We start from the raw sequence: 20,568 nt of genomic DNA on the forward strand, positions 1-20,568 counted from the left end.
TGGACTGAGATCTCAGCAGGTCCCTGGGGGTGGGGAGGAGTTTCCCCAAGTGGGCAGGGGAAACCTAGCCACACACCCTTTTTTTTTTTTTTTTTTTGGTGGTACGCGGGCCTCTCACTGCTGTGGCCTCTCCCATTGCGGAGCACAGGCTCCAGACGCGCAGGCTCAGCGGCCCTGGCTCACGGGCCCAGCCACTCCGCAGCATGTGGGATCCTCCTGGACCGGGGCACGAACCCATGTCCCCTGCATGGGCAGGTGGACTCTCAACCACTGTGCCACCAGGGAAGCCCCACACTCCCTTTTGATCCTCTGCCCTCCCAGTGGTTCCCCAATTTCCCCGCTTCGGACGTGGGATCCCTTCCCCTCCCCCAGCTGCCCCTCAAGGGCGCCAGTCCCGTCCTGCCTCCCCTTCTCCTCCCGCTTCATCCCCCACGCCCCACAACCTACCCGGTCGCTGGGGGCTCCTCCCGTCCCCTTAGGTGTCTGTGGTGTCCCCCACGGGTGCCTGGTAGGTGCCCTAGTTGTGAAGAGACACGAACTCCACGTCCTCCTAGTCTGCCATCTTGACTCCAGCCCCCTGTACTCACGTACTGACATACAGTATAAGGGCACAGGACCTGAAGTCAGAGAGGCTTTTACTCAAAGATTTTCTTTCTGGCAAATTTCTTAATTTCTCTCTGAGCTCCATCCCATTGTAAAATAAGAAAAATAATTCAATTAATTCAGATTTTATAGGATGCAAGTTTTAGAAATGCAATTCAAGTTAGTTTCAGTGCAGAAAAGAATTTATTACCACAGCTTACCAAAAAGTGTTAAGAATGCTAAGTGCTAACTTACTCAAGTGGTATCCATGTGCTCAAACAATGGTTCTTTTTCTCCCTCTTTATCACTTGTGACTGTTTCTTGAGGTTGGCTTCATTCCCAGCCAGGTGCCAGGGCCTATACACATGGTGGGAAAGTTGCTAGCTCATTTTTTTCTTTTTCTTTCTTTCTTTCTTTTTGGTACCATGAGCTGAGAGGACTTATATAATTCTGGAACTCACACAGAAAAAAACAGCAACTTTCCTAGGGCAGAACAATTAGTCATGCTTGGATCATTGTGACCAGCCCTGAACCAATTGTAGTTTCAGGAAGAAAAATAATTACGATCATCCAGGCCATGGGTCCAGCCAGCATTTGGTCCACGGGGCAAGATCAATTCCACCCAACCACAAGGTTTCTGCAGAATAAGGAAAGGGTGCTCCCTGAAGGAGGAGATAACAGAGAGGCAAAAAACTGTTTTCCATTATAATAATACATATTCCAAGGTGGTTGGAAGGTTAAGTTAGATGATACACAAAAGTACATCAGAAAACTCAATAAAAGTGGATTTATTATTAATTACTGATGTGCAATATTAATGTAATCATGGGCTATGCTTATCTTCTGCCTATAGAGGAGAATTTGGTCTCTGCCTGACCAATTCCTGGGCCTTTATTGTTCAGGTTAAAGATAAAGATAAGAAACACAGTGTTGAAGAATTGAAGAGAGTAAGGGATCATATATTGAACAAATATTTGAGCCTGTACTTTGTGCTAGACAGTTCTAGGTGCTAGGATAAAGTGGTTAAACTAAACAGATGCAGCCCCTCCTCTTGTGCACTTGTTCAAACAAAATAATTTCAGGTATGATCAACGATTTCTAGAAAAGTAATGCAAAGTAATAATGCTAAAAATTGCCTAGGAATGAATTATTTTAGATTGGGTAGCATGAAGAGGCCTTAGCAAGAACGCAATAAGACAACGGTACAAGACAGTCAGTACCTGTTGGCTAGAATGTGGTGGGTGAGAAAGGGAAAAACAGAGATGAAGATGGAGAGAAAACAGCGACCTTCTTATGATGAAGAATCTCAATTTGATTATTTGAATCTAAATAGAAGCCATTGAAAGATTCTGATCAGGAATAAAATGTGATCTGCTTTAGGTTACTGAAAAATCATGGTATCTTTTTTTTTTTAATTATTAATTGGGGCAAAAATAGAAACAGGAACACCAATTAGGAAGTTTTTGCATTCAATGCTGTGATTATGGTGATGAGAAATATGAAGATCACAATAAAGGTGAAAAGAAAAGTGGATCGATACCAGATAATTTTGGAGATAAAATTGACAAAACTCAGTATTGTATTGGATATGGAAACAGAGTAAAAGAAGTATCAAGGATAGTTTCTAGGTTTTAGCCTTGAGCAACTGGATGGATGAAAAGATAGGAGGAGAAATAAATTTGGGGATAAAAGCATCAATAAGGGGCTTCCCTGGTGGCGCAGTGGTTGAGTCCGCCTGCCGATGCAGGGACATGGGTTCATGCCCCGGTCCGGGAAGATCCCACATGCCGCGGAGCGGCTGGGCTCGTGAGCCATGGCCACGGAGCCTGCACATCCGGAGCCTGTGCTCCGCAATGGGAGAGGCCACGACGGTGAGAGGCCTGCATACCACAAAAAAAAGAAAAAGAAAAAAAAAAAGGATCAATAAGAGTTTCCTTTTGGCCATGATAAATTTGAGCTCTCTATTAGACATCTAGGTGGCAATGTCAAATAGGCAGGTGATCACATGAGTCTGGAGTGGTCAAGCTGAAGATATAGATGTCAGAGTCATGAGCATATAAATGATACTAAAGCCTCAATGTTGAATGAAATATACTAGGGAGAGGTTTTGGATACAGACATGTAGGGGGCCTAGCAGTAAAGTCTGAGACTCACATATTAAGGTGCCAAACACAGAAGTAAAAGATGACAGTTTAGATGCTGAAGAACACAGGTTATCAGTGAAGAAAAAGGAAACCATGGAATTGTGATGTTGCGGGGAGTCTTTTCAAGAAGGGAATGATGAATGATGTCAAATTCTTCTGAGAAAATCTGACAGTGTCAAGAGAAGTGACCACTGGATTACACAACATGAAGGTCCTTGGTGACCTGGACAGGTGTAGTTTCAGTGGATTGATGGTAATAGAAGCCCAGATGGAGTGGATTGTAAAGAAAATGTGGAATGAAGAACAGGAGAAATAGAACAGTAGTTACAGGTCAGTGTGCTCAAAGGATGGTTTTCTTAAGCCATGAAAGTTGATGATAATAATCCAGAAAAGAATGTGAAACTGAAATGCCCAAAAAAGGTGTGTGGTGGTAGTTATATGTGGGTAAAATTCCAAGAAGTAGAGAAGGATGATATCCAGAGCACCAGTAAAGGAGCTGCCTTTGACGGGGCTGGAGCCCTCAGCCACTATCACAGGAGAGAAGGAAGGTAGAGCGTGTGTGTGGAGATGGAAGTATTTAGATGGACTTGATGGTGGAAAAAAGAGAACATTTTCTTCTGAGAACTTCTATTTTCTCGATAAAATATGTGACAATGTCATTATCTGATAATTTAAACTATGGGGGGATATTGGAGGTAGCAGAGAGAGGAAACGGCATAAAATTGCTGTTTCAAAGTGTAAACAAGCAAACTACACAGAAAGGTGCTATAGGATGAGGGGTGCATAGATCGTCAGATAGTATTTGTGGTCATGGATTTAGGCTGAGCTCAGGGAGCTGGCTTGTGTGTCATTTCTAGCAACTTTTAGTATACAAATAGTTGGGATTAACCAAGTTTGGGATTTTACTAGTAAAAATCATATTGGCAAAGAGAGGCAAGGAAGTTAAGGTTGTTTGCAAGGGAATAATTAGACTTATACTCAATCTAAATTAAAATATGGAAGGAGAAAAAGTAATGTTGAGGGTTATGGATAATTTAAAAAGTGGTGGAGTCAGTGAACACTGAAAACTGTTGGCACAAAAGCAAGTAATCGATTTTCAAGAATTGATTTGAGAAAATATCAGAGTCAGTGTGGACTGGATTTGGGGAGTTTAGAGACGTTTGGCGAGAGGAAGAAAAATCTAGGTGACAGCTCTGTGAAAAACAATGATGCACAAGGATTTTAGGAGGGCTTAATTATTATGAATGGAACTCTTCGTTGGCATTTTTTGAGGCACTGCTGCAAAGATTTACAATTGCTTTACACGGATGTTTTGAAAAAGGATTGGCATTTCTTTGAACATGACCCAGCACTGAGAATATGCCTGCCTGAACTACATAGGGGATTCTGATTCTTTATAATTATCAGATCTTCATCAGACCTACGGAGCAGCCAGGATGATCTTTTAGAAGACAAGTCAGCAAACTACTTTGTACCTAAAGTGTTACTGGAACCCAGACTTACCCATGTGTATACATATCACTTATGGCTGCTTTAGCACCATACCTGCAGAACTGAGTATAGTAGGATAGAGTACACACAACAGAATCCACAAAGCCTGAACTATCTCCTATCTGGCCCTTTGGAGAATGTTTGCCCATCTCTGTTTTAGAACATAAATCAAATCACATTGCTCCCTACTTCAAACCTTCCAGTGACTTTCAATAAAATCCAAATTTGTTACTCCAGCTGACCTCTCCATACTCACTCCCCTGACTCTCCTTCCAGCTAGCTCATTTATCCACAGCTACAGAGGCCTGCTTTCTGTCCCTCCAATGCAACAAGTGCCTTTCTGCCGTGTGCCTTTGCCATAGGCTAAGAACACTCTGCCCTGAATCTTCACGTGGCTGGTTTGTCTCACCATTCAAGCTTCAACCTCCATGTTTCGTACCAAAGATCAGCTCTGTGGCACTGCACACCACACTTTCCTTCAGAGCACTTACAACTATTGTGTACTGACTTGTTTGTTTCTTTACCGTCTGCTTCTCTCCATGAGAATGTAAGTCCTCTCGGGATGGGACCCATGTTTATTTTTTGTTCCCTACTTGTAAGCCTCAGAGGCTAGAGCCTGGCACAGAGGAGGTGGTCATGAACACTGGTTAAATAAATGAAAGAAAAATAATAAATGCCTAGCACTTCAGAATGTTACATATTTTTCGCAATACTGCTCTGAGGTCTATCCTCTAAGGAGTTCGTACTGTGACTACCCTTAGTGTCTTCTTTATAGTGCACAGATTCTAGAGCCACGCTGAATTACAGCTCTGCTCCTTGCCAGACGTGTGACCTTTGATAAAGCACTTAACCTTTATTTCAGTCTGTCCATTTGGAAAATGTGGATAAGATAGTAGCTATCCCATAGCGTTGTGAGGATTAAACAAATTTATGCATCTTAAGGGCCTCACAGATGTATGTCTTGTGGTAAGCAATGAACAAGTGATGGCTATTTTTAGCATCGCCATCATCATCATCAACATCCCTAGACCAACCAATTATTGCCAGGGAGGCACTGTCACATAAGAACACAGAAGCTTCTGCCATGTTAAACTCCATAAGGATCATAAAGGTTGGGGAGGGGATTGCTCAGAGAAGACATGGTGATGCATGATTTATGATTTTCAATCTTATTTGAATGCTAAAAAGAACAAATTAGCAGAAAGATAACAACCTTACCTAGAATACATTTCAACCCTGTGGGGATCTGGGCATGCCATTTTACTTGTTTTGATCTTAATTCTTTCATTTGTAAAATAGATTATTTCTAAAATCTTTCCAGTTCTAAAAGTTTATGACTCTTACAACCACAAATTCACATGTAATACAGAGGAGAAAAACTTAAAAATTAATTTCCTACTCAGTTTTCAACAAATTCTAACTTTTTAATGTATAAGACATGAGCCAGTTTTCATTTTCATCCTGATTTATATGAACAATATTTCTGGGTCTCACAACATTCTTATGCTGTAAATTAAGTACGATTGTAGTCTATTTCATGAATAGGTTAAAGGATATTAAATGATTTTTCCAAGGTCTTTCTAAAACTTATTTTAGAAGACCTGAGATTGAAATGAAATTATTCCGAGTTTCTTGTCACTTGACTGAATTAGCTTTCATTCTCTCTCTGGCACAGCTAACTTGATAACATTCTCCTGTTAAGAGTGTAATCTTGGATGAAATAACCATACATCACTCCAAAGAGATTTCAAAGTACCAAGAATGCTTTCTGGATTATAAATTCCTAGGAGACTTTACTTCATATAGACCACAAAATATATTCAAATTAACCAGTAAAGAGTCAAAAGTTATTTCACACTAGGAATTAGATAGGTGTCAAAGGGGAATTACAAAAATGTAACCATTACAGAAACCTCTTACTTTACATTTAGTGGCTGCTGCTCCTTTCTGTGCAATTCATCATGTAGATAATGATTTAAGTGGCTGTGAATACTTGTTTTAAGATCACTTATCTAGATTTTTTTTTGGTTTATTTTTTCCTTTAGATCTCAATTAACATTGACAACAGACATTTAAAAACAGCTAACAAAAGATGATTTTCATATGCTAGAAATCACATACATGAAAGTAGTATTTGTCAAATGTATTTATGCTGCATTAAAAATTGCATTTAAAAAACAAAAAAAAAAACCCTTTTTGTTGATCTCTTTTCAACCATTAACAAAAGGACTAAGGGGCTTCCCTAGTGGCGCAGTGGTTGAGAGTCCGCCTGCCGATGCAGGGGACATGGGTTCGTGCCCCGGTCCAGGAAGATCTCACATGCCGCGGAGCGGCTGGGCCCGTGAGCCATGGCCACTGAGCCTACACGTCTGGAGCCTGTGCTCCGCAACGGGAGAGGCCACAACAGTGAGAGGCCCGCGTACCACAAAAAATAAGAAAAAAAAAAAAAGTACTAAGAATAACAGAGAGACACATATCTATGGTTATAGAGATAGATAGATAGATATCTCCCTCATGAAATGTGATGATGATAAAGATGTGAATAGCATCAATATGTGGATCATTTTCATGAGCTTTATTCTCCTTTAATAAAAATGAGAATAATATTGACCTTAAAAATACAGTGAAGTTTATTATTACCACTTCCTGGCCCTTGGTAATTCTTGCCCTTCTGAAACTTGGGGGAAAGCAAAGAGTAAACCCTCCTTGGAATCTACGTATCAGTCATGTGTCAGGGATGCCAATAACCTTAAGGGCCAGATAATTTATAGGAACATCACATTTCACATGAAATTCCATCCCCAACAGAATCCATGGATCATTTCCCTTTAGGGAAACCAAATCAAAACAAAACAAGACAAGCCACACTTTCCAATTTTGCAGCCAGGATGTATCAAAGGGATGTTTTCTTAGAAGAAAAGAAAAATCAATAGGCATATATTCTGCAGCACATGAATCACAAAACCCTGAATTTCCAGTTTTCTACCACCTCTCAATGTCCTGCAAGGGATATTTGTCATTGTCACAATTATTAGACTCTTCAAATAGAGACATGTTCCAGAACCCTCCAGGGGATAGGTTTCAATAGCACTTTAGGCAGTTTACACGACCCGCTTCCCACTCAGCCGGAGAAAAGGCCCTCAGCTCACTGAGGGCTGCTGAAGGGAAGGGGCGTTCTGCGTCTTTTGGTAACCTAACTGGCTTCCATTTTGCCCTACCCCACAGTAGATAATATCCCTCACAAATGGCCTTGTCTGTTTTCATTCCACTCTCCTCTTTTTCTGTTCCCTTCCTCCTGATTTTTGCAGTTTCCTTGCTTCCTACATGTCTCTCTCCGCTTACATTTTTGCAGCAGAAAACAAGAGAATATGATTTAAAAGTGGTGAATACGAATTGGCAAAGAAATACTATTCAAATGTCTTTCTTTTGTCCAACTTCTTTGTGAAGGGCAAAATACACATTCAACAGAAGTTGTATGGGTGATACATAGTATTAATAGGAATGTTTTTCTCCGATTATGTTTATATCACTATTTAGGGAATGTATAAAATGAGAGACTTATCTCCTGTTTGTAACTTTACTAGGAAAACACACAGTTTATCTAACATCGTAAGATTAGAGCAAAAATTACCAAATTATAGCTAAGTTCTCTTGTATAAGCTATATGAACTGCTTTACGGAGCTGGAAGTTTGGATTAGGCAATGGACTCCATGTTGTAATGTAAAATTCCAAGGGGATTTTTACAATTTTTCCAATCCATTACAAGTGCAGAAGGTATATGTTTTACTTCACAACTTTTGCTTTCTATTTTCGTGTGTGTGTAACAATGCACTTAATATGTGTTGTGTAAATGTGTAAATATATGTATAAATTGGCAATGGGCAATTGAAGTTTTGGAAGACCTCTGAATGAGAGTATCTTCTGTACCTAAAATATTATTTTTAGCCATATCAAATAAGACCTCTAACAATGTTCTCTTTTCAAGATTCTTGAAAGGTAATTTTCAATTTGGCATAAGCTTTGGCTATTTACAGATTTGTCATAATTAACACTTGGGCTTAATCAGGGTCTTTTCTAAAGCTGTAGATAGATCCCCATCTCTGACTATTGATCATAGTGAGGTTAATAATTAACCACACAGCAGAAGGCATTTTCATTTGTTTTAATCTAAGTTCATCATTCTCCTCAGGGTCAGTTATCCACGTGAGTGGCACCACAACCTGCTAGTCTGTGGGATTTGTGGAAGACACAGCACTACCTGTAAAGCATTTTCTGAACAATACCTGTCTTGGCATCCAGAGGTAAGTCTCTCAAGGTGTGCTGCAAGAACCCATGGGGAAAGGTAGATTATAATGCGTAAGGCTCTATTTTTCCCTCATATGAAAAGCAGGAATAAGATCTTTATCTTAATTTCTTGGCAAGATGTTTGCTGAGGGATTGTGAATTTTCAAAATTCTCTTTGTATAAATAATTACTACTGATTTCAAAATCATTTCAGCTGTCACCATGATAACCCTTGGTAAAACAAAAAATCTTAACACAATAAATGCAATAGCAAGGGCCAATATGGGGAGAAAAGGGTACATATAACTAATAGCAGGAAAATATAAAATGTTGACCAATGATGGACAAATATTAGTTTAACGCTGCCGCTTACTAGCTGTAAGACTTCAGGTGAATTTCTTAACTATGACACACCATATTTTTTCTTATTTGAAAAACTTGGGTAATCATAACCTACTCAGCAACGTTTCTGTGTGGATGAAAACCTAGACTATATTCCACAATCAGTGAAGTATAGCTGTCATTATTACTGTTATTATTATTATTACATTGGAAATGTAGAATTTGACCAAAATGACAAGTCTTTACCCTAGCTTGTTAGAATCCTTTGGATTGTAGACACACACTGCAGGGACAGTTTTAGTTCAGATTTCAGACTTTCTGCTTGGGCTAAAAATGCCCGTTGATATTAGCATAAGAAGAATTTTGGTTACTACAGAATTAACTTCCATAGAATCTGCAAAGTCTAGGGAAAATAAATCTGCACGTGAGCTTGAATATCTCTGATCCTCCATGACAAGGTAAAGGTAGGAAAACTACTAAGTATCACTTGCCGAGTGGCAAAATGGAGACGAAATGGGGATGAGATGGCTAAATCCACGCCAATGCAGGATAAATGAAAGGGTGCGCTGCTTTGTCACAACCGTGGCCTGACACTCAGACCTAAGTGTGAATCTCAGTTTACCCACCTAGACACGGGATGCTAAGGAAGTAACAACTTCAGCAATGAGTCTGCTTCCTTCTTGCAAAGCACATTCCCAAAAAGCTTTTTTTGAAGTGTTACTGGGAGGATCAAATGAGACAACATCATTGAAGATGCTATTTAATATTGGTGAGTTTTTTCTTTTTTCCCATAGAAATGCTTGTGGACTACTGTGCAAGTTTATAAACAACATGTTTCAAAAAAGTAAGGTGAAAATAAACAATGGTGCCTGGGGGGGGTATGCCCATTTAGCCAAAGACTCCTTGATGATTAAGGAGGAAATTAAAATTCCACATTTAGCTAACAAACATTAAAGAAAGATAAAGGTAGTACTGAGCAGCCCCTAGAATGTGTTGTCTTTTCCTCATTTCCAACTCAAACGAATTACTAAGGACAACAGAACCATTCTGTTATTTCACAGTAATAATAAGGAGCCCCACTGCAAATCGCTGAATATCCCTGATTAATCACTAAATAAAGAAGTCCCATTAAAAAAAAAAGAAACATAACAGTGATGAGATAGAGGAGGTGGTATGTTCATTCTGTAACTGCAGCTGAATTTTAATTATTTTGGATAATCCTTTATTCCACATATATGAATGCTCTTTAATGCATTTGAGGTAATATCAGACGGCCTCACCATTTCCATGTCTCCCTGGAATTATCTAAATACTGAACGAGTCCATTAAGAAATCTGGATGATGGGTTTATATTAACATATGCCACATTCATATTTTAAAATGGTTTTCATTATCTTCTCACTTTTCTTTTAGGTTTTGATCATTCCTCAAACTCAGGCATGCCACAATCACCATTGAGTAAAGTCACGAGTTCAGCAAGGAAGGAAGCAGGCACAACACTATTAATTGGTTCTCATACACTCTATTCGCAATCAACAATGATCACAATCGCTGAGGCAATCATGTGATCATCTGCTGTGCCTGTTAAAATGGCAGCAATAAGTAGTTCAGCTGTCCTCAGACTATTCAGTTTTACATAAGTATACACTGACTCTCCAGCAGACCAAGGGTATTCAAATGAGATAGTCAGAAACAAAAGCCACGTTTGCACATGCAAGAAAGCAAGCCATTATTCTAGAACCCAGAGCACTCTAACCCACCTTACAAGGTTATCATAGAAATACCTTACCTATGTCTGATCCACTAACATAAACTTATTTGATAGTAAATAACGCATTCTTGAAGAAAAGGCCCCAAATTCAATTTACATCTCACAGTCGAAGTAAATAAGAAAAGACTGACAAATCTCCCTCCATAAATCCCCACGATTTCATGTTCCTTTGGCCAAATTGGGGAAAAGGCAGAGCAGAAAATGAGGTTTCTGCTCTGTTAGAAGGCCGCATAAATAAATAGGAAGTTTGTTTTTAAAGTACTCCAGGAGATCAATTATATCAAGGAGATAGGTATGACAGAAATAATATTTGCAGAAAATTAAAGGGGATTAAAATGAAAAAGTCAAGTTAATAAAACTTCTTAATCAAAAAATTATTACCTAGTCGTTAATAACACATGGAATAAGGGATCCTGCTTGTTTGAAGAAAGTATAAATTGTCCTCTGAGGATATATATGCTACTAGTGAGCAAAGGAAAACAGATGCTGTTCATTTCAGAATACCTAATACAGTTATTTCCCAGTTCAGGATAAAATGAGCAGTTTCAAGGAGAGGAACTTACTACAACTGAGACTATGAGGAGAGAAAGCTTTGGTAGCCATCTATGAGCTATTTCACTTACAGGCTTATATGTCACAACTAGTTGTTGACATTGGCTGGAACAGCTGCTGGAGGATGAGACTACTTGTTTTACCCTCCCTTTCAAAAACTACTTTCTAATGTAGCTTGTTTACATTGGTACTACAAAAGCACTGACCATCGTACTTAGTTTTAATAAAAGGACCTTGATTCTACCCTCTGCCTTATAGATTTTTTTTTAATTTATGGATCTCTTTTAGAATTGCAACATGACATGGATGGATCTAGAGATTATCATACTAAGTGAAGTAAGTCAGAAAGAGACAGACAAATACCATATGATATCACTTATATGTGGAATCTAAAATATGACACAAATGAACTTATCTACAAAACAGAAACAGACTCACAGATACAGAGAACAGACTTGTGGTTGCCAAGGGGGAGGGGAGGTGGGGGAAGGAGGGATTGGGAGTTTGGGATTAGCAGATGCAAACTATTATATATGGAATGGATAAACAACAAAGTCCTACTGTATAGCACAGGGAACTATATTCAATATCCCGTAATAAACCATAATGGAAAAGAATATATAATATATAAAAAATATATAATATATATATAAAATATATATATAAAAAACTGAATCACTTTACTGTACACCAGAAACTAACACAATATTGTAAATCAACTATATTTCAATAAAATAAATTTTTTAAAAACACTAAAATTGCAAAACAAAATATCTTTACTTTTGGTTCTTGCCTTTTATTACAACCTTGAAGTTTACACTCTTCAATTCTTATTAAGAATAGAGCTAGAATTCATACATTTATCTGCACGTTCTAAATTTTCTCCTAAGGTCAATCCTGACCATCAAAATAATGTTTGTTTTACATTGTTTTTGTTGCCTCTTGTAAAAATACTCACAAAGCTTCAGCACTCCGTCATTGACATATGTTGAGAGATGTTGTATATTGAGAGTGAACCTACGGATCACTATTTATTCACTGTAGTGATGATATTAAAGACGTCACCAGGGATCACCTTAAGAGGACTAATGGGAAACACTTCTTCTGACTCCAAAATGAAGGAAAGCAATGATTCTCATAAACAATTGAGTCGTATTCATTGTCTGGTTACTATTTCTTGTAAATGGTGGTGTCTCTCTCTGCTTTGGCTCTCCATTAACTTAGATACTAGACTTAGGTTTGCTTCAAGCAATCGTGTGTCAACTACACAATACAATATATATGTTGATGTGTTAATTTTATTCCTGAATATATTAGTTTCCTATTGTTGCATAATAAATTACCCAAAATATTAGGGCTTAAAAGCAACATTTATTACCTCATAGTTTCTGTGGGTGCAGCTTAGCTGGGTGACTCTGCCCCAAGGTCTCAGACAAGTTTGCGATCAAATTTTGGCCAGGGCTCTCTTTTCAACTAAGGGCTTAAGGAAAGGAGTATCTGCTTCCTTGGAATCACTTACGTGGTTGTTGATAGGATCCAGCACTTCACAGGCTGTTGGACTGAAGTCCTAAGTTTCTGATTGTTCGTCAGAGGACTTGCTCAGTTCCTTGTCAAGGGGACTTTTCCACATTTCTGTTCACATTCATGGCAGACTAAGTGAGCAACAGAGAAAGCAATAAAGAAGATGCAAGTCACTGTCTTTTTGTAACCTAATCTCAGAAGTGATGTCCCATCACTTCTGGTATATTCTATTCAATTAAAAGGAAGCCACCAGGTCCAGCCTACACTCAAAGGGAGGGAATTGCACAAAAGCATGGAGACAAAGAGGTGAGGCCATTGGGGGCCAACTTAGAGACTATTATTTCTATTTTCTTACATGAACTTACCCTTTGCCTTATTCTTCATTATTTTTATTCTTTGTACTATACATACTTCAATAACCTTGCTTACAATGCATACATATATCATATGATAACATGTGGTGTGTCTTTAATAAATGTCTATTGTGTTAGACTGAACAGCCTTGGTCATTCCCTTCAACAACTGCAGTAATCATTAATCCATCCACTAAGCACAGATCTGTTTTGGGGACTAGGTACACCATGATTTTTAAAAAGGAAGAAAAAAGTCATGCCTTCAATAGTGGGTGTGGGGAGTCAGCACAGAAAGTGAAATTCTAATCATCATCCATTCAGTTCTTTAAAAATCACTGACTCAGTGCCTACTATCTGTCAGGCACTCTTCTGGCCATAAGGTGTTTTGATTCTGTAGGACAGAGTATGGCTCAGGAAGAAGTTGGAGATTAGGTTCTAGGTGAGAATCAGAGATTGGAGGAGGCTATATTTCTGTGTAAATCTCACACAGAAATTTATAATATTTTTTGGTGAAAAGTTTAACGATTTGCTATTTTTTGTCATGACATCTGCATAAATATCATGTACTCTGCAAAAAATGCAGTGTCCAAATAACCCTCGAGTGAACTTGCCCATGTCAAGGCAGGCACGACTGAATGACCACGCCCAAACGCCATGTGCTCAGGAGGGGTGCCATGCAGTTCCTCTTGGGCTCTGGATCATAACAGTTATAGGCTTAAATTGTTTGAACTATTTTTTTTGTTAGACAACTGATATCACACAATTTATCAAAGTGATAGAACTTTTATTTGGTGAGTTGTATTAAAGTACCACAAATACAAAAACGTGCACAAATCATAAATGTAAAAAAAATTATGTTTTTCTAATATAGAGAATTCAAAACTCTAGGGAGGTGAAATAAACTTTGAAGATTATAATTTTGTATTTTAGAAAGCTGTGATGCAAATAAGTCTAAGGGCCACTTAGTTCATTCACAGCAGCGACAGGGCCACAGTTCCCACCTCATGGCTCCTGCCCCAAGACCACATCACACCACGTTGTTCTGTAAGAGAAATTATATATATAGAATCTATCTTAAGAGACTCTTAAACATTTTGTTTGTTTATAGTTTAAATATTCAATAGCAAATATTTACATAATTCTTCATGATAAGATTAACAATAATTAAGTATTCAAGTAAATCTTGGAAAATTTCAAGTTGAACAAATTTAAATATATTTTTCTATAGTAAGATTTCTCTGATCCTCTAATATATTAAAACAGTGTTAATTTTGCTCACCATCTAAATGTTTATTAATGTGAGTTATATTTTTTTAATATAAATTCTTTTTGCCTATTGAGGATAAACCCAATCTTGCCTTGGTGTATTTTCTTTTTTAATACACATTGGATTTGATTTTCTAGTTTTCTAATATAAACTATTTTTAGGACTTTTTACACCTATATTGAAAAGTAAAATTGACCTGTAATTTTTCCTTTTACATGTCTTTTTTGGCTTTTGATAGGAGGGTTATGCTTCTTTTGTAGAATGAGTTGGATATTCCCTCTTTTCTTACCATTAAAAAGAGTTTGTTAAATTCAAAGTTAAATAAATTAAAGATACTCTGCATTTTGAACATTTGGTAGAATTCGCCTGTAAAACCATCTGATTCTGCTGTTTTATTTGAAAAATTTTATTTTTATCTGTTTTATTTGAAGATTTGAAGACTAGTTTGTTTTAATACTTATAGAATTATTCAAGCTTTAACCCTCTTTAGATCATTTCTACACCTATATTTTCTCAGGAATTTTTCCATTTCATCTCACATTTCAAAATTGTAGGAATATAGTTGTTGATAGTGTTATTACCTTTTTAATTTCTATTTATAGGAAGAGTCCCCTTTCACTCATAATATTATTTATTTATGTCTTCCTTCTCCTGATCAGTACTGTCAGGGGTTCATCTCCTTTGTGGGATTTTTATTTTCATGTTTTCCAATTCTGGATTCTTGGATCCCTCATCTGACTTTTGCGTTTCTACAATATATTCCACAATTCTAGTCTCTCCTCTTGATTACGAATGCTAGCATCTTGCATGGCCCTCAGTCCCACTTTCTGCCTGGGTTTGGATTTCCCTGATTTGTTTTGGATGAGATATTACCCACTATTGTAGGAATACGCTCTACATATAATCTTAACACCTCTTCCCCTTACACTGAGGAGATTTGGATATCATGTGATAAAAAGTAACCAACTCTCTACTCCACCCTAGTTCTGGTCCTGTAAGCCAATCCTGTCTCAATAAAAAAATATACACTCAGGATGGAACAAAGCAAGTCTCTGAGTCCCAGGAGCTACTTCCCATCTGCTCCTGGCTCCTCTGCACCTCGGTCCCTAAACCTGCCTCTGGAGCTTTGAATTATGTATAATGCCATCACTTGCACCTGGCCAAGGTTCGGACCCTTCCATGCTTCTTCCTGGCCTTTAGCCACTTAGCCAGTGTCCAGCCTTGGCTATCCCTGACACTCTCCACCTTGAAAATAGTCTACTCCATTTGCTTCTTGTGTTTTGCCCCCAACTATTTGTGTCTTCAAGGGGGTGTGAGCCACTGAGACAGAGAGAGGAGAAGTCCAGAGAGAAAGAGGGAAATGGATAAGCACTGGAAATGGGTGCCTGAAAAGAGTTCTCCTGACTGAAAATAAAAGCCTGAAGCTGAGGCTTGGGGGATTGACTACACTTGATCCCTCATGTCCATTACCCTTTGGAAGATTTAGCAGCTATCATGTCTCCACTTAAAAGTAGGCTGAATAACTCTAATACAAAAAATAGACCTCTTCAATTAAACAATCTTTTGAATTTTTATTAGATATATTTTAAGCGGATTTTTCTTTCTGCATCATGTACTTTCTGCCTAATCTCTGACATGCCACTCACTCACATCTAAGAAATATGTGATACGCTATAGCCTGGTGACTGGATAAGCTGCTCCAGCTCTCTGTGTGCCTAGTATTCACTTACAGTTTTCTAATGCCTGCACTTCATCTTGATGTGGCTTAGTACCCATGTGACAACGAAAGTCAGGCTGTTTATTTCCTTGCCCTTGACATTATTTTGTTAAATGCTGACAGCAGACGTAAATATGAAAATGCTCTAACTAAAGTGACTATGACAGCTTATTCTATAATTTTCCCATTTTTCTCCTTTCATAAATTGGCAAAGAATCTCATCAGTCAAAGCCTCGGAAAGAAAATTCTCCAATTCTTTTAAGCTGTTTTACAAAGGCTGTGTCTTTTTTAATCTCCTATGTGGGGATCAATGCTAAAAGGAATAAACAGATTCTCTCCCTGAAGAAAACTGATATCAAATGAACCTAAAAAATCATCTTTGTTCAGTATCAATCATTTGCTTAATTATCACTAACTTCAGAGCTCTTTGAATTAGAGACAAGACCACAATGACACAGAATAGAGAAGGCGCCCTTTATTCCTTGAATTAAGGGCTCTTCTGCTGTCTCTCCCTCTTATTTGACACATCTAACAATCTGGAGGTGAATGTGTTTAATAGGCTTTGTCTGCGAAAAGCTTCATTTCTTTTTTGTGAAGGCAGCTATAGTCTTGGACTTGTCTCCTCATGCATTCCACCTTTTGACAGCACTGAGCCTTTATTTATGAAGGAAGTTTAATTAATGCCCTTGGATATACTGTTAACCTTTGAAATGGTTTCCTGATGCATGGAGGCCCTTTCTCTCCTGCCAGGAATTGATTTTGGAAATGGCCCTGCCTCTTTGTGGCTTAAGGTTCAGAGAAAGGAAGAGACCATGCAAAGTGTAGCAAGGCAGGGATGAGAGCCTTGTGAAGTGTAGTGATGGAGCACTTGTATCAGTATCTGGAAAATATAGATCAAAAACGTGGGGAATCAACTTCAAAGAAGATGATGGTTCTCTGAAGAGATTAGAATATCATTCCACTGAAACAGAACCATAGCACTGAAAATAGAAGGCAGGTTTCAAATAAACTAAAGCAAGCCTCTCACATTTCTAGCAAGATAATACAGATTTTTAAAAAATGGCATAGACGATGGAGACACAGAGCGGGGAAGGAAGGACACAACTTTTGGGCCAAGAGATTTTACTGTATTTTCCTGGCACGGCTCCCAGAGACCTTGGCAAAGAAAAGGATGCCAAAGAGTTATTCTTCAGAGGCTTTATTCTATTAATGTAGATATTATTCAGTGTACAGTTGTTTAATGGGACAGATGTTATTTAATTAACTGCTATTTTAGAAAAGTGATTTTCCAAAGCAGAAGCAGTGCTATGGGGCAGAGTGTGTGGGGAGAAGTACTGCAGAAGTGTCCTCGTGTTTGCGCTTACCTATTCCAATAGTAACTCTTGGTATAATTAAATCACTGCGGCCCTCACTGTGTATCCATGGTAGGACAGTCAATGGAGACTCCACAATTCGTCATCTCAATTATGGCCTTCAGAAGACGACCATATTGGTTTGCTTGCATGGAAGTTACCAAACATACAATCTGCACTGAAAAAAAAAATGAAACCTTGTTCTCAGTTATATTATTATCACTTCAGTTTTTAGATCTTCACTTATAAAAGCTATTTGTCTTCTATACTAGCGATACAGATTGCTTATTGAATTAACAAGGACCAAGCAATATAGATCTGAGAACAATAACAATTTGGAGCCCACTGGACTATAAAAAAATTCCATTTTATCAATCAAATTGTAAGCGTTAAGCTGTCTGTCGCCTAATGAGAAATACCACTGCACTGTGTTTCCCCTCTAAAACCCTGGAATTTTCAAATTAGGAGACAGGTGTATGCTTGAGGCTATGCTATCTACCTTCATGGCTTTAGCCAACATGGCACATTCTGTGGAGAATGATGAGAATTGGCTAGAGGTGAAAGAATGCTCTTTTGGCCAGGCCAGTGCGTCCCAGCCACATCACTCCTCACTAACTGGGAGCCACAGCAGAGCCCTTCTGGTAATCCACTCACTCCTCCACTGGTGAGGACCACTCAGCCAACTGCTGCTCTGGCATGTGTTCTCTTGGCAAGGTCCGTTCAGATGAGTGCAGCCCAAGAGATGTGACCTGGCCCGAGGCTGTAGAAGAAGAAAAGGCAGGACAAGTCATGAGTCACCAACTCTTCCAAAGTGAGGGGATGTTGCAGGCTCTGGCGTTCCTCTGACTCGAGCAGGTAGCCAATTTCCTGGAGCATGATCTTATTTTAAGATTCCTTCTGAATTTTATCACGAATGTTCAGTATCTTAGATGGCAGAGGATCATAAAATCTAACCTTTATTTTGCTGGTGAGAAAATGAAAGACCAGGGAGCATTAACTTCCAGTAATTTCCCAATGGTGCACAGCTTCATAAGCAGCAGCCCCGTCTCTACAAGCATCTGATTCTCAAAATTCTTAGTTGGAGGGCTTCCCTGGTGGCGCAGTGGTTGAGAGTCCGCCTGCCGATGCAGGGGACACGGGTTTGTGCCCTGGTCCGGGAGGATCCCACATGCCGCGGAGCGGCTGGGCCCGTGAGCCATGGCCACTGGGCCTGCGTGTCCGGAGCCTGTGCTCCACAACGGGAGAGGGCACAACAGTGAGAGGCCCGTGTACCGCAAGGAAAAAAAAAAAATTCTTAGTTGGAGGTTTTTACCAATATGTAAGGGAAATATAATTTTGATGTATAAGCAGAACAGAAACAGCAGCAATGTAATTTTATCTTATCAATGTTAAGAGATTGTGATGGAACGTGTTCCCTTCTGTCCAGCACACAGTAAGCACTGAGAAAGTGTATCACTGTGATGCTACTGCTACTGCTGCTTCCCGGAGTTTTTAGGAAGGTGGGAGGGAGGAAGGAGTCTAAGTATTTCCTCTTCCTTTCAACCTACAATAAGGCCAGGATTACACTGAGATCTCCATTCAGCACTTATCATTGTTCACTGGACTATAATGAAAAGTATTCACTTTCTAATTTTCCAGGAGACAGCAAACATCATGTTCTGTCATCTCTGAATATTAGCTAACATTCTGGTCTTTGGGAATGATAGTCAAGGATTGAAGTCTGTCATAGCCACTTGGAAACATATACAATGATTCCAGTCATCTATTTTAGTATAACCTTAAGCACCTGAATAAATGATTGGTATCTAGTATGCATACATCTGGTCACGACCTCCATGCTCCTAATTTCCTTCCCTGTGCTGTACTTTATAAAACACATAGAAAATACCAATTTTCATAGTATTTTTCACCATCTGCACTGTGAACACTCAAGGTCAATGGTTCTTGAACTTCGAAGTGCATCACGTTGCTGATACCCACTCCCAGAGTTTCTGACGTGGTAGTACATATGGGGTAGGGCCCAAGAACGTGCATTCCTAACAACCTCCCATGTGATGCTGGCGCTGCTGACCAGAGGACCACACTTAGAGAACCATCGCACTATTCTGTGGAGATTTTAAACACACAGGTTGCAGATGTGGGGAATTAGGCACAAGAGGAGAACCATGGAAAGTGGGTAACTTTCATTCATGCTCAAATACAAGAGGAGCGGTTTCTTTTATTTTGGGGGCAATAAAATTTACAGAATACGTTGGTAATTTTTATTACCTCAAAAATCCATTTTATGGGAATCATTTTAAACCTAAATTTGCAAACATGTATATGAGAAGTGTTTAACTAATACTGCAACATGCTATTTAACAGACAAGGTGCTGCTTAGTAATTAAAGTTAGACACACTTGGATTTGAATGCTGTTTCTACTAATTACCAGTGATGGAACCTTGGAAATATGTTTTAACCTCTCCACCTCATCGATAAAATGAGGGTTATAACAGTGGCCACTGACAGGGTTGTCTAGTGAAATTCTTAGTTCAGTACTTGGCATTGCATGGGAAACAGTAAGCACATTTTAAGTCATGGAATTAGCAAAATAGCCACAGTAATACTCATTGTAACTAGGAAGTAGGCTAGTAATAATGTGAAGAAAATTTACAATTATAAGGAAGATAGTACCCAAATCTAATTTCAGTCTTTGTTATAGTTTTGCCTCCTTATATAATTTTTGCTCTATGTATGACAGTTAGAATTGACTGATTTAGTTTTAAGATTTTCATTTTTAGTATTCTTCATTAGAGTGGCAACACTTGATGGGAGATAAGAAACAAAACAAAACGGGCAGATATTTTCAAAATTTAGATACCATAAGTCTAACTAATAAGGAATTTATGTGCATCACTTCTTTTGATATGAACAAACAGCTACAGGAGAAAAACACATTCCTTGTGTTATTCACAGTGGTGAAGACTATGGTTCTAAGGACACTTGAAAGCTAAGTGAGTTACACCTGATATCTTACTTCTCTGGTATGGCTATTGAATAATAGTGTCCTAGAACATAAGAATTTTGGCCCTCAGTAAAAATAAGGTTTTATTCTTCCCTAAGTGCAGCCAGGTTTTATTTCTACTAAGTACTAGAGAGTAGGTGTTTTACATAGGTAGATTGAAACTCTAGGCTTTATCCTATCAGCCAA

The 20,568-nt window shown here is 38.6% G+C and overlaps 1 long non-coding RNA gene across 1 annotated transcript; it reads right to left on the bottom strand.

The window, feature by feature from the left end:
• Positions 1-448: 448 nt before the first annotated feature.
• On the bottom strand, positions 449-17,545 carry LOC137215889 (uncharacterized). The gene is made up of 3 exons (XR_010939474.1): positions 17,390-17,545; positions 12,687-12,819; positions 449-590 (listed from the first exon to the last, which is right to left on the bottom strand). It is a non-coding gene; the product is annotated as an uncharacterized lncRNA (long non-coding RNA).
• Between the last annotated feature and the right edge of the window lie 3,023 nt (positions 17,546-20,568).

This window comes from Pseudorca crassidens, chromosome 21 (genome assembly GCF_039906515.1).
Source record: "Pseudorca crassidens isolate mPseCra1 chromosome 21, mPseCra1.hap1, whole genome shotgun sequence".
NCBI lineage: Eukaryota > Metazoa > Chordata > Mammalia > Artiodactyla > Delphinidae > Pseudorca > Pseudorca crassidens.